Consider the following 14,913-nt stretch of genomic DNA (forward strand, 5'->3'; position numbering starts at 1 on the left):
AATTGCTGTATTAACTGTAAACCGCTCTGGCCATATCTGGAATCCGTTATACGGTATATAAGAAACGAGAAATAAGTACATAATAAACGGAGTTTATAAAACAAAGGTTGGGTCAGAGATTTAATATGTTGATGCATTGAAAATGAGGGGTTTAAAAGGTTGCCGAGGTTGTGAGCAGTATTTGAGTGGGATTACTTTGTTCATAAAAGTAATTTGAGATGGGGTGGATGATGGAAAGTGAGATAGCAGCATAATTTCAGTTTTTTGGAGATATTTAAAGCAAGTTTGTCAGTCATGAGCCAGTTCTGGATAGCAGATAAACAGTGTATAACAAATTTTTCCGTTTTGGTACACAAATCTCTGATGGGAAATAAAATCTTAATGTTGTCGGCATATGGTATATAGTACATTTTTGTTCTATTGAACTGTGCTGTCTTGCACTAGATTTTTACTTCTGGGGGCAGCCAGTTGGCAAATCTAGAGCTGGGGATTCACTGAATCCTTAGAAAGCCCTGACTGCTTGCCACAGATGGTTGTCTGGTCTTATAATGTATGCTGCGTTCTTTTTTCCGTTGGTCCTTCATGGGGTTTTCTTTTAATCCAGTCTGCAAGGAATTGTTTGTGATTGATTGGTTGAATTTATTCATGTGGTTTCTGACACTATTTTTTTTTTTACATTCTCTGTGTTGTGATGTGGCATTCTGAGTCAGTCTCTGCAGAGACTTGGTGATGCTTGTTATACATTTTTGCTGTATGGTTGTGGTTCCCATTTCAGTGCCACTTTAATTGTTGTGTCTGTTTTTATAGATTGCTTGTGGCTATTGTATATACCAACTTGATAAAGCTTTTGCAAAACTCAATCTGTGTTGGCGGGAAGAAATTGGCTTCTTTATGGACTTTATAAGACATGTTTTTTCTTGAGAGTAGTATGTTTGATATACATAGTAATAGTAAATAATGGCAGATAAAGATTGAAGTGGCCCATCAAGGCTGCCCAGTAAGTTTATTAGCACAGTAGTAACTGCTGCTCTATAGGTTGCCCCAAGCCTTCTGTTAAAGGTAGTGATTGCTGTTCCATGAAGGTTACTCTTAGCCATTCAGCATAATGCACAACTATATAGCAATATGTCTCTAGAATACTGCTTTACAGTTGTATGTTGTTCTGAAAAGTGGGTCTCACTATAATTGTAATTGTATGTAACTGATAGCTATAACTATTTAGTGAATGGCTCATTCACTGTTTTCTACCTGGTTGAATGTTTCTGCTTTTTACTATTGGATTACATATGTGAAGATGCTAAGAAGTTTTTTTGGGTTGTTTTTTTTTTTTTTTTACTTCGCTTTTTTGATTAGGCATGTGCTACCCATAATTTCTTTCCCTTCCTTTCTCTCTTTCCTGACTCAAGAACTTTAATAAAAGAATCTTCCAGAAGAATATCAAGAGGAAAAATGATAGAAGCTGACTCCCTTGAAATGTTAAAATAATTGCCAGCACTGAGAAATGATCCTTCAAAGATCATGTAGCATTAGGCTCTGCCAGGCCTTTTATCTTCGACAGCGCAGGTTTCTTTTCCCCTTTCTGTATGCTACTAGAAATTCTTAAATTATTCAAAATGCCGAAGCTTTATTGTGCATTGGGAGTGCTGCCGTATAATTGCTGAACATCTATCACAGAGCCACCGTGTTTAGAAATGCAAAGCTCTGTGATGTAAGACTGATCAAACAGCAAACCTTGTCTACCGACAACAGTTTGAGAGGAACACAAAAAAAAAACCTGGGCCATTTAGTTATGGCCCTGGTACTTAGTTTCATGCAAGCTTTTCAGTAATGAAGTTTTTTAAAGGGTCTTGGTACTAAGTCAGTTTGTGACTGGGTCCACCTTATTCCATGCATGTATGCTTTCTGCTTTCCAGGCCCTATTTGCTTTAAATGTTTTACTTTAGATTCAGCTCATGCCTTTTCATTGGTAGCTCATTCAGGTACTAAAGGGATTTCCATTTCCCCCAGAAGGCTCACAATCTAAGCTTGTACCTGAGGCAACAGAGGGTGAAGTAACTTGCTCAAGGCCACAAGAAGCATCGGCAGGTTTTAACAACTAGGCTACTCCTCCGCTCTGCTTAATAGCTTCAATTCACTTGCTTTTGCCATTAAGAGCAACTAATAGATTCAGGCAGTGGGGATTTTTTTTTCTTGTGTCCAGTAATTTCACAAGAATTTAGCTCAATCATCAGAAATCATTTTTCTCTAAAGTTAAATCAGCATTGCAACATAATCTCATTGATACACTAAGTCAATATGGCCTGTGAGGCATAGTAACATAGTCCATGATAACAGAAAAAGACCAACCAACCTGTCCAGGCTGCCTAGTTATTTTTGTCTGTGTTGATAAGGATATATCCCAGCTGTAGAATGCTTGTCTGATATCACTCCTTATCAAGGACAGTTTTTGTCTTTCTTTTTAGTACTCCACTGTCTTGGGTAGATGAGCATATAGGTTCACACTCTGCACTCTTCCCTTCTCCTGTCTAACCACAAAGCTGTTTGTGCTGCCTGAACATCTGGCCTTCTAGGTCCCTTGTGCAGTCTGCCAGACAGACCCAGCTAGTAATTTAATTTCATAATTGCACCAGGGGATAGCTTATAAAAGCAGGGAGCTTGCCCAGAGGTAAATGGGAGCCTAGTTGGTGGCTGGGAGGTTGTCAATTCAGGGGCTTATGCACAGGGGCAGGCAAGGCCTGTGCGCAGTGCTTATGAAATCCTCCAAGTGACCAAGGGTTAACCTGGTGTGGGTGTTAGGGCCAGTGTACCTTGTTGTAACAATGTGCTTGACAGTAAAGATTCAATGCAAAAAAAGTGGAGAATCATGCATTTAGGATGCAGAAATCTGAGAGAATAGTACACAATGAGAAATGAGATGATGTGTAATAACTGAGAGTTCAGGGTTATCGTATCTGATTTCAAGATAGCAAATCAGTGTGATAAGGCAGTGGCCAGAGCCAGAAGGATGTTAGGATGCGCAGGAAGAAGCATAACCAGTAGAAGAAGAGATGATAATGCCTGTGTACAGGTAATTGGTGAGACCTCATCTAGATTGTTTCCAGTTCTGGAGTCTGTATCTCCAAATGAATATAAACTGGGTAGAGGTGATACAGAGAAAAAGATGCCAAAATGGTGTAGGATCTTACAAAGACCTATGAAATGAAACTTAAGGAGCTAAATATGTACACCCTAAAGTAGAGCTAGGGAGGATATGATAGAAACAATGAAATACTTCAAAGGTATCACCAAAATGAATAAGAAGCAATTTTTTTTTTCAGAGGAATGAATGCTTTAGAACATTAGAACAAAGGTTAGAGCATGAGACTCTTCACAGAAAGGGTAATGGATGCATAGAATGGCATTCTGGGGGGAGAGGTGCTGGAGGCAGAACAGTGGAAGAATTCAAGAAAACTCGATAAGCACAGAGGAGTCCTAGTTATGGAGAAGTGATGGAAAAGCCAAAGATCAACTGGGGTCTATGACACTGCAGCTGGAGCGAGTTGGACAGATTAGATGAATCTTGAGGGCCATAATCTATCGTTACATTCTATGTTTCTATGATGCGTGAAATAATGCACGTGTGGTATTCATACCCTATAATGTGATGTAACAGTGAATAAGTGTCCTGCTAATATTATATGTAAAGAGCATGCATACGTCTTGCTGTTACAGCGTGAGGTAGTGTGTGCTGCTCGTACCGGGCAGTCGTTTGTCTTGTCGCATCCCTGCTTGTCATTGTTCCCGGCTCTGGTTTTTGCTTTCCAGTTTTGCACGATGGCTATTAATGGCTTCTTGTATGCTTCAGTGGCTTCAAATTGTTCTCATTTTAGTGAGACAAAGCAAATAATGGTTCTTTTGCGGTTTTTAGTACTTGTACAGACAGGTTTTTTTTGTGGCTTCATTCCTGAATCAAACCAGGTAGCATAGTCCAAAACTTTGAGTGAAAAGATGTTTACAAATTTGCAATGGATGAACAGATAATGAGAAATGACTGTTCACTTGTGATCTTTTGACATTGTGTTCATTCTAATGAAGGCTCGACTGAAAAAGAAAGGTAATAGTAATAGTTTATTCAGTTTATTCAAGGTTTTTGGACAGGAGGAAAGAAGAGTTCCCTTGATGTGTGTCAAGCTCCAAACTGAAGAGAGAATAATTTGTAATTAAAATGCATTTTATCTTATTGGGAATGTAGAGTACTATATTTTAGCAGTGTATATTCATTGTAATTTTTTTTTTTATTTAGTGTATTTAACTCATGTAGAGGGAAGCATTTCAATTTCTCCGGTGTTCTGAGATGGCTATGTTAAAATGTTTTTTAAACAAGAATAAAGTACTTGCTTTTTGCGCTGTTTACAACAAGGGCTGTATCTGATTTAAAATCTTATTCTTTGCTACATTAATGCCTTCCCTTGTATATCTTCTCCAAGATGTTTCAAATTATCCTGAGATACACTAAATGACAAAACTCCACACGACCAACAGCAAAGGTTGTTAGGGTCCCTCTGTATGGGAGGTTGGAACTTTTCCTGAGAAATGTCGCGTGCATTAAAATTCTAGGCTTGTTCGGTATGAATGGTCAGATTTTTGTAAAAGAAACTGTTATATTTACAAAACAATCCTCAGGGTTTTTTAGCTTTGGATGTTAGAAATGTGAAGCTCAGATACTCAGACTAACATCACATCTAGGCTTATTGATTTTCCATGCAGGGCTTTTAATATTCTGCACTCTCATTTTAAAGCTTTCAGCTATATGTTATAATATCCTAATATAGATGTCATCCTTTTAGCATGATCTTTTTTTTTTTTGTACAGTAACTATTTCTGATACAATACGGAGGGTAATTTCAAACTGTGCGCAGAAGTATAAAGTCTGCGGGTGCTTTTTACCTGTAGACTTTTTTTTTTTCCATTTTCAAAGGGAAAGAGTTCCCTTTAAAAACAAAGTTAGAAAAAGTACCTGTAGAGACCTGCATCTGCTATCTGTGCAGGCACTTTCTCTAACAAAAATACGTACACATGCAGTGACATGCATACATGCATGTGCTAATCCCACCCAGATTCCCCCCTCCCCTCTCTGCACATAAAACTGCAGGTGTCTTGGCAATAGAGGCACTTTTTTTTTTTTTTTTTTACACATAATGGTAAGACCCCATTTCCACTCGTAAAGTACTGTCTTAATGCTCAGAAATGGTTCTGAAAATTACCCTCACAATGTCCTTTTACTTACGCTCAATTATAAAAGTCATGTATGTAATGAGTAGCATATTTACAGTAAAGTGCTGCATGCACTGCCTCCACTGTATGCAAATCTCTCATGCATATTAAATATTAATTCTGAACAGCCTGAAAACCTGACTGACTAGATGTGTCCCAACACTGTATGTCTTTTAAGTTTTCTGATAAACTTGATATAGAACAAGAACCATATATTAAGACTACTTTAACTCATTGCACCGCATTAAAAGGATTCTTGGGATAACAGGCTCATTATAAGGATGTATGTGAGTGCAATACACTGTGAGGATCATTTTATAACTCCTTGAATTGATTAGGCAGCAAATACATGCACAAGGCACACCAATTTTTAGAGTGGGCTTGCATACAGAAATCTGCTTTGAACATTTATCCCACCAAATTTACCTGCATACAGTTACACTTTACTATTATGTGCCCTGAATGTTTTCTTGAATTTTTGCATGCATATTTGAAAATGCAAAAGGACAAACCTATGTTGTGGGCATGGACCCTTGGACTGAGGTGGATTTGACACACCCTGCAAGTCCCCATTGTTGGCAGGCAGAATCAAATGAAGCAGAGGCCCAACTGGGGCTTTACCTATACCAGCCCATGATCCCTTCGAATTGAGCTTTAGGGTGCCAGGGCTGGTGGGCTTAGGTGGGGGCCTCTGCTGGAGGTCTGAAGATCTGTTGAGGACACTGGGTAGTACAGGCAAATTAGAGAAGAACACTGGCAGGTGGTGTTCAAGGATGCCAAGGAATAGGCTGTGGTGAGAGGTAGGTGGCGTTCAACAGATATCCAGAAGCAAGCTGAGGTCAATAATGAGTATCCATCCAAAGGAAAAGCAGGGCTGGGAGGCAAGGAACAGAACAGGTGGGTAGGTGAGGAGACATGGAAAACTGAAGAACTGAAGATTAAGGACAATGAAGACTACTGGAACTAAGGACAAGAATGAGGACCAGGAACAGAAGACAAAGACCACTGGAACTTGAGAACGTAGACAGGGAACGCTGAGGCAACTCACACTACAAGGGAGACTTGTTGCCTAGGCGAGGAGGAGATGCATCAGTAACCTTTTACAGGCCTTTCCCTGAGAGGTCATCACGGGGTGCTGCTGGCCTTTTCCTGCTGAGGCCCTTTAAATGACGAGCCATCAGTCACACACATCTTAGGGTTCCTGGGGAGAGCGTCAGCAGTGTCCTGCCATGACAAGCAGGGGTATCCCGGCATGCTGGAGGGGAAAGGGATCCGTCTCAATAGTTGAGTGTGGCAGTTCATGGGAGGAGCCCGCAGACCGCCAAATGCAACATCCCACCCCAGGAACACCTCTGCTCAGTATGGGTAAACTGGCATATAATGAAGAAGTGCAGTGAACTGTTGTGTCCATTCAGCTGAAATAAATCTATATCTTGTTGATGCACGTAAAGTTTATCTCAGAAGCTCCTTTTGTGAAATATTAACCAGAAAATATAAGGTAGTGCGACCCCCGACACGGTTCCGTGTTTTGATGGAACTGACCTGTTTAGCACTTACTGAAATTGTCATATTCCAATGGAGGCAGTGATTGCAAATCTTTCTCATGCATATTCATTGTAGATATCCTGAAAACCTGGCCTGTTTGTGGCACTCAAGGACTGGAGTTAACCATCACTGCCCTAGTTCCTAGGTTTCTGACTGGCCAATTCGCTTCTTTATTTATTTTGATAGATTTGACAGCCTTCTTTCTTCTTCCTCTGTGGTCAGCCTGGACATATAAATTTGTGAGCCGGCTCCTTGCCCTGTTGGATACCATGTGACCTTTTGTTTGATCAATGTTTGGCACTTAAAACTTTTCATAGGATTATTCATTCAGATTATCTGTAAGAGCTCTGGTAAATGAAGTCTGAAAGTGCGCTTGGTATGTAATGATATCTGTATATACATTTTTGTTTAGCTGTGTTTTTGTCCCTCATATTTTACTCATCCTTTGTCCTTTTGCCATTTTATAGAACCTATTAACTTTGATGCTTTCTGTCCTCCTGATGCAGCCTTCGGGCAAAACACGGAACCATGTCGGGACGCACTACCTTACATTCTGTTTAACATTTGACAAAGGAGCTTCTGTGACAATAAATTTTACTTGCATCAACATGGTACAGAATTCTGCAGCTAGGGTCCTGACCAACTCTAACAAGAGAGACCACATCACGCCCATTCTTTACAATCTCCACTGGCTCCCAATTAAATTTAGAGTCTCCTACAAAGTCCTGACCCTCACTCACAAATACCTAAACAACAAAGCACCGATAGATCTCACCCATCAACTCCATACCATTAAATCAACAAGACCAATCAGAAAAGCCTACCAAGACACCCTGATCATCCCTCAAACCAAAACTCCACTAAGAAATAGGGCTTTCTCCACAGCAAGTCCTTCACTTTGGAATTCACTACCAACAGAACTCAGACAAGTCACCTGCCACCAGTCATTCAAGAAAAAACTGAAAACCTGGCTATTCAGCCAAGCATTTCCATGATTTCTAAGAAGCTGTTTCAACGAACTCTTATTACACCCTCTCCGCTCCAACTATATAACCCCTCCATTCCCCGCCCTCCATTCTTTTCTCCCCCTTGGATTTAGACATATAAGACTTTGTTGTGCCATGTATATCTTGTTCTTATGTTTATGTTTAGCCATGTATTTTTTTTGCCACTGTTTAAATGTTACTCAAAAAGTTATACAATATGTTACTCTAAAAAGTTCTTTGTTATATGTAATTGCCCACAAGCAAGCTTTTCAACTGTTCTCTGTAAACCGATTTGATTTACATATTATGTAAGAAGATCGGTATATAAAAACCATAAATAAATAAGAAAAGATATAGATTTATTTCAATCGCATGGACACAATGGTTCATTGCACTTCTTCATTGTTTAGTGTGGTGGTTTTGTTCCCATCTTCTTCTGCTTAAACTTGCATACATACATGGCTAAAAACGTAAGCTTACCTGCATGAGTGGGCATATCTGCAGCTAAAGTGCCATTTTTACCCACAGAAATGCCTTTGAAATTTATCCTCTCTATGTTCATAAGGTAATATTTTGATATAATATGCTGTAATGTTGTGTAAATTGATTTGCTGTTCCCTCTGTAGGTGTTGTGTTCATCTGTTATGATCTCTTTCCTATGCAGTAACTTAATTCTGATTAATCGCTGTTCATTAATTAATCATAGTTTCTTTACTACGTAAGTGAAGATTCTTGTTTGTTAACCTGAACCTAACAAAAATCAAATAACCATCAGATCCAATCAACCCTAAATCTGGTCATCTTTTATTTACAACATGCAGTATATAAGAAATGTTCTTCTTTAATTAGAACAGTCTAGCATTTGTCTACCTATAAAAGGATTAACTTCTTATTTGTGAATACACTGTCACCAATGTCTCTTCTCCTCTAGATAGGATGTGGCTCCAGTCTCCTGCAATTGCCACAGAATTGACTGATTTGGGCCAAACTGCTATGGGAGACTAGGAGCTGTGCATCCTGTCTAGAACAGAAGCTGCAGTGATGATAGGGGTGTGGACAGCAATGCCCAGTGTATCGCTCCTCTTAACCCCCCCCTGCTCCGGATCCCGTCACTCACTCTACTCATCAGGGATAAGATGGCAACAGTGGCATTGCAGCGCCTCAAACTGCATCTTCTCCACTATCAGGACATGAGTGAACCACACAGGAAAAGAGGGGCAGTGACTGGTTGTAGAAGTACATGTATTTTCAAACTGTGTGTAACCTCCCTTTGGGTATGTAGGCTACTACTCATTTAATGCAAATAAGAGACTGCATGTCCTCTGTAGCAGGCCCCAAGTTGTGGAACTCTCTACCTGAGTCTTTGTCAGATTGCAGAAAGAAAGAGCTTCAAACATGAACTGAAAACATGGCTCTCCAAAGATTTTTATGATCTAACATGAAATAACTTGTAGAAAATTACATAGACAATGAGACTTAGATTATTAAGACAGCTCACTGACTACCTCATAAAGGTTATTTAAAAGGAACTAATTTATCATGAATTACTATCTTAATAATCTGGTTAGCATGTTTGGATATTGTGCTGACCTATAAGTGAATGTTGCTTTTGTAAACAGTTCTGATCTTCTTTTGGAACGACAGTATATAAAATGCCTAAATAAATAAAGGAGGATAGACACCACAGATAATAAATATACAGTTTAATTACACCCTAGTGGAATGTATTGGTGGATTGTTTGATGGAGCTCTTTGATCCAGGCTAGGCAACCCAGATCTCTCATGCAACAGCACGGGACCTGAAATACAAATACTGGGCCCCAGTGCACCTACCCTGCAAAGGGTGAGCAATAGCCAGCAGAAAAAAGGTGATATTGTTTCTGTACAAGTCTTAGACCTCATTCAGAGTACTGTGTACAAGTCTGGAGACTGCATCTTCAAAAGAATATAAACTGAATAGTCTGCCCAGAGGACACCTGCTAAAATGGTCAGTGGTCTTCATAATAAAGCATGTGGTGAAAGACTTAAAAGTCTAAATATGTATACTCTGGAGGAAAAGGGAAGATATGATGGAAACCTTTAAATATGTCCAAGGTGTGCCTCTTTCGATGGAATGAAGCGGTCCTGGGATGAGGGTAAAAGGGGGTAGACTTTATAGAAAGGGTGGTTAATGCATGGAGCTGCCTCTCTGTGGAGGGTGGTGGAGATGAGTATAGTAGCAGAATTCAGTAGAGCATGTGATAAGCAGAAAGGATTTCTGAGGGAGGAGGAGGAATTATAAAGCTGAGCCAGAAGATGTGGATGAGCAGACTGGATGGGCCATATGGTCTTTATCTGCCTTTAAGTTCCTCTGTTTCTATGTAAAACAGTGGGAGTCCAGAATCACTTAAGGGGCTAATGGACACATTTCTCTCCTGTAATGACTAGTGTGTTATAATTTGGGCCTCTCCTGAACAGAGATGAGTAATGGCAACATAGGCTGTGGGGCTTTCTGCCTTCTTAAAGTGACTAAATTTCGACTTCCAAGCCAATTATTGAAAGCTTGTGGCACTACACCCTTCTGTTGCCCCAGGTTCTGATTTCACATCTTCTTGAGCTGCATGCCGTCTGATTTCCTAACCCAACAAAAAGTACTAATGTGAGGCAATGAGCTTTCAGAGAGGAATACAAAGGAACCACACCTAGCATTGTTAGTAACTACCTTTGAAAGCAACCATGCACAAAGGACTACCAACACTTCCCTGCATCCTCCACCACCACCAAAAAATCTCACTGACATATGGAATGGAGTAACAGAAGGCTGAGGATTAGTAACATACTTCGAAACTACATGTTTAACAACCTGAGCCCAATGCACAGACTTAATAATGCACAAACTTACTCCCCAACTTTCAAACGGCATCAAAGCTACTATTGCCACAACCAGCAATATCGTCCTTCCACCCAAAAGGATTTCTCATACCAATCCAGCAAAACTATGCCACCTACCAAAGCTAATGTGCCACATCCCAATAGAAGAGTCCCCATCTCCATTGGGTCAGTATCCTCACTGTCCCTAATTCTTTAACCATAATGGCCTTCTAACCTGCTGTACTCATTCATCACCACTACTCAACATTAATGCAAACAATGACCAGGGCTTGGGTTATCTCCCAAGGAATGGGGATGATAACTCAATAAGTCCCTGGCTCCTTCACCCTCTCCCCCCCCCCCCCCCCCCCCCCCCCCCCCCCTCAACTGCAGCCACCTAACAAAGGAGGAGCAACTTTTGCAAAACCTCCTGAAGGGAATTACAAATGTCATTCCCAATGTTGGACAAGTGTACTCTGTCAGCTCTGTGCAACCCTGGACACCAATCCAAGGCCTAGTAGTGCCAAATCTGAATCCATCCTGAGCATCCACCCAATTGCTTGTTTGTTAACCTTTAGAAGAGCTCGGCTCCATAAAAGCTGCTCATCCAGTTTAGGCATAAATAGAATGTCAGACCATCATACCCTTCGCCTCCAGCAATGAATTTATTAATGGCCCCAAATCCTTCTTTACCATCGCAATGAAGTTGCGACATGCGCATCTGCCCAAATCATTGCATGCTAGATGTATGATGGTTTCAGGCAGTTGCAAGATCTTCAACAAGTCCAACATGAGTGTGGTCAGTCGAACCAGCACAGCTGCATTCCTTTAACAGCCAATCCCAAGTGCTCATTGTAAGGGCAAATGAGATCCCACTCATGTATCCAATAAAACAAACCATGGCTCACAATTCATGCGCATCTCTTTTCCATCAAACACGTGTGCATGGCCCTGGAAAAGAACATAACACTTCTCTTGGAGCGCAGGCACCGACCTGACACCTGGCCATTTGTATGTCGTGAACGCCCCTGACATCCAGAGCACAGATTTGGAAAACACCACACTGTCTGGATTTTAAAATTTATAAGCATTTTTTTACCCAAGCGAAAATCTGCCTGCAGGTGTGAAGTCGTTAGGCCCTTTATACCCGTGAATAATTCAATGCAAAACTAGTTCTAAGGTGCCAAGAGCCTTTAGCCCTAGGCAGGTTGTTGGAAAATTGTTCTGTACATGTATACTTTTATAGTAGCACATTACTTTTTTCTGGCATGGCAGCCTCTTCATCCTCCTTGGGTTTCTAACCCAGTTAGAATCTGCCATGGGCCTTTTGTTCACAACTACAAAATAATCATAGGACAGCAAAACTGCTGGTTGAGCAAATATATCAAACCCCATGCTCCAAAAAAGAACCTACAATCAATGAATAAAGGCCTCCTCAAAATCCCTCAAGTAAGATTCATTCATCTGAACACAACTCGTGAAAGAGCTATAATCCATCGCCAGCCCCGCCCTAGGAAACTCATTACCAATCGAAATAACGCAACCTAACATCAAAACCTTTAAAAAAGATTTGAAAACCTGGCTTTTCACCAAAGCATAGGCAAATGACATCATCCATCAACGCAACCAACCTCCAAGAAAATCCACAACCTCGATGCAACACAATAACATCTAAGACAACACTAGAATACCTAAGACTACTTCAACGCCACATATAAGGATAGACACACAAACTATTCTTAAACTAAGATACAAACTATAGATTCCTTGAAGTAATCTCTGTTCAACTATTATGATGCAAAGATGTTTAGCTAATATGAATCATTCATTGTTTAACTAATATGATGTGAACCGTTCTGATGGCAAAACCGAAGGACAGTATACAAAACATGTTAAATAAATAAATAATATTGTTCCCCATTTATTTTTTCTTTTTAAATTCTCCTCACGCTTTCTATCCCAATCAATAAGACAGTCCTCTGAATGACAGGCACAGTGTTGTATTCCTCTGGTATTGGGACAGACCCACGACCAGCCGCTTTTACCTCCAGCCCAGAGCTGGATTGGTCACTATTGGAAAGAGGATACTGGGCTTGATGGACCCTTGGTCTGACCCAGTATGGCATGTTCGCCCCCTCGGTTTGGACTTCTGGCTTTGACTTTGAATCAGACTCCTCGATTTGACTTCAGATTGTACTTTGATGCTGCTTGACCTCTACTTGCCTTTGACCATTGCCTGCTCATAGACTTGCTTGAATTCTGCCTGCCCGAACCACAACAATGAACAAAACTCTGCCTGCCTCTAAGCACAGTCTGCAGCAGTCTCTGCTGCCTGCAGCCTGCCCTGATCACTGTTCGTACTGACTCTGTTTCTCTGTGCTAGCTTGTAATGCCCTATGCGACTGACCTACATCTCCACAGATAGCCGCGCCTAAGTCCAGCCGGTCCCGGCACCTGAGGGCTCAACCTAAGGGGGAACAAGGGCTGGTGTTGGTAAAGCCTTCTGTTGGGCCTGCTGACGACGGGGACCTACAGGGCTCCTCCCTGTGGGTTGCACGAACTGCACCTCAGCCTAAGGGTCCATTTACCCAACACACAAGATCACATTTCTGGCTATAACCTGATGCACAGTCATTGTTGCAGTTTTGCGATGGCAGTGAAGGCTGACCCCTGCAGCAATTCCTAGTCTGTGCCGTCCTGAGAAGCAGGCAGCATGACTGGAAATGTAATGCAGGGCGTCTGTGCGCTGCTGCTGGAACATCAGGTCGGCCTGGTTTATTACATTTATGAACAGCATTTGTAATATAGTAATCGGAACATAATGTACCTGCGGTAACCAGCTGGCTCAGCTGTCATCATTCTGTGTTAGATCATAATCTTGTTGTCAACATTTGTTTCAGGGATAGATAGAATATTCAAATATAACAACCACCAATCCATATTCAGCAAGACTACAACCCCCCCCCCCCCCCAATATCACAACACTCCTTTTAATTCCTAGAATTAGATGAATGTCAAATAATTTGCAATGAGCCACCTTAACACCCAGCACAAAGCAAACATTTTGTTTTGTATTACTCGTTTTTTAAATGTGTTTTGAAGATTTATTGTAACTAAATTTAATTAGGATGTAGTTGAGCTCTTCCATTGTTCTGCATTTGATAAGTTCAGTGATTCACCTGTAAATATGCATTGATTTTCCTGCTGATTTTTGTACTTCCCATATTGCAGCAACTGCTTTGCTCCATTTAGATGTTTGATACTCATTAAAGATTAATTATTTACATGGCAGGCACAAAATCTATTTGAATGTTTGTATTTTGGGGATTTATCATGCATAATTATATGATTATTCACTTTCCAAAACAGAAAACATAAAAAGCAAAGAGAGGAGAATGGAGTAGTGATTACTCTTGTTACAAAATAACTGGATATTTCCATTATTTGACAGCTTAACCACTGAATAAAATGTTTTCATATTTTAATGTTCTTTTGGTTGTATCTATCTTTGGGTTTGAACAGCTACCATTTTTCTGCTCAAATTAGGGGTCTGAGACTTCACATGCTGAGGCCTGTGTTTGGGAAATTTGATAGCTTTTCTGTGGAATCCGGATAAGGAACACGTGGCAAAGGAGCAGTAGACAGGAAAAGCAGAATTGTTCATTTATGTTTTGCAACATGGGGGAACTAAAGCCTGAAAGTGGGAACTAAATCCCTAACTCTGGGAATGAGGTAAAGGGTTTTTTTTGGATAGTATTTCCATCTGTAAAAAAAAAAAAAAGTTTAGATTTAGCATTTAGATTTATATATTCAAAAACTTGAATACTACAAATCAAAATTCCTAAGCGGTTTAGAAAAAACAAAATAAATTAGTCTCAATTTCTTTACTTTTTTTTTCAGTCCAGGGAAGGTAGGAATATGTAAAATTTCTGAAGCCTCCAATATTCACATTCAGTACAGTGCCAGATACAATAAGTAGCTGATGTACTAAGCTTCATTAAAAAAAAACAAAAACCTTGTGCTAGTATTACTGTAATAATTCATCCCAAGTATGAATGCATCCTAAGCAACTAATATACAATGTGAGCTTTATTTTCTTTTAATATTTGCGTTGAATTTAGAGCTTCTACAAGGAGCCAGATTTGAAATTGAGCAGTACAAATTGTCCCCATGTTACCTAGCCTGGCAAAGTGTTGCACGCCTATTCTGGAGGGTGAAACGACAGTTCAGTCTCCATGGCTATTCATTTCTGGTGCACCCCGCTAACACTGCCAAGAAG

At 40.3% G+C, this 14,913-nt stretch overlaps 1 protein-coding gene across 1 annotated transcript in view; it reads left to right on the forward strand.

Annotated features, from left to right (window-relative positions):
• GALNT10 (polypeptide N-acetylgalactosaminyltransferase 10) overlaps window positions 1-14,913 on the forward strand; it is a 206,915-nt gene that overhangs the window by 120,390 nt on the left and 71,612 nt on the right. The gene's annotated exons all lie outside the window — the stretch shown is intronic.

Source organism: Rhinatrema bivittatum, chromosome 18 (assembly GCF_901001135.1).
Source record: "Rhinatrema bivittatum chromosome 18, aRhiBiv1.1, whole genome shotgun sequence".
In the NCBI taxonomy this organism is placed as follows: Eukaryota; Metazoa; Chordata; class Amphibia; order Gymnophiona; family Rhinatrematidae; genus Rhinatrema; species Rhinatrema bivittatum.